Consider the following 329-nt stretch of genomic DNA (forward strand, 5'->3'; position numbering starts at 1 on the left):
CTGGACTGGTTTTGGGATGCGGTAGGGGGAGGGGAGATTTTGAAGCTAGTGAAATCCACATTGATACCGTTGGGCTGCAGGGTTCCCAAGCGGAATATGAGTTGTTGTTCCTGCAACCTTCGGGTGGCATCGTTGTGGCACTGCAGGAGGCCCAGGATGGACATGTCGTCTGAGGAATGGGAGGGGGAGTTGAAATGGTTTGCGACTGGGAGGTGCAGTTGTTTATTGCGAACCGAGCGTAGGTGTTCTGCAAAGCGGTCCCCGAGCCTCCGCTTGGTTTCTCCGATGTAGAGGAAGCCACACCGGGTACAGCGGATGCAGTATACCAC

This window comes from Rhincodon typus, chromosome 26 (assembly GCF_021869965.1).
Source record: "Rhincodon typus isolate 14 chromosome 26, sRhiTyp1.1, whole genome shotgun sequence".
Lineage (NCBI taxonomy): Eukaryota > Metazoa > Chordata > Chondrichthyes > Orectolobiformes > Rhincodontidae > Rhincodon > Rhincodon typus.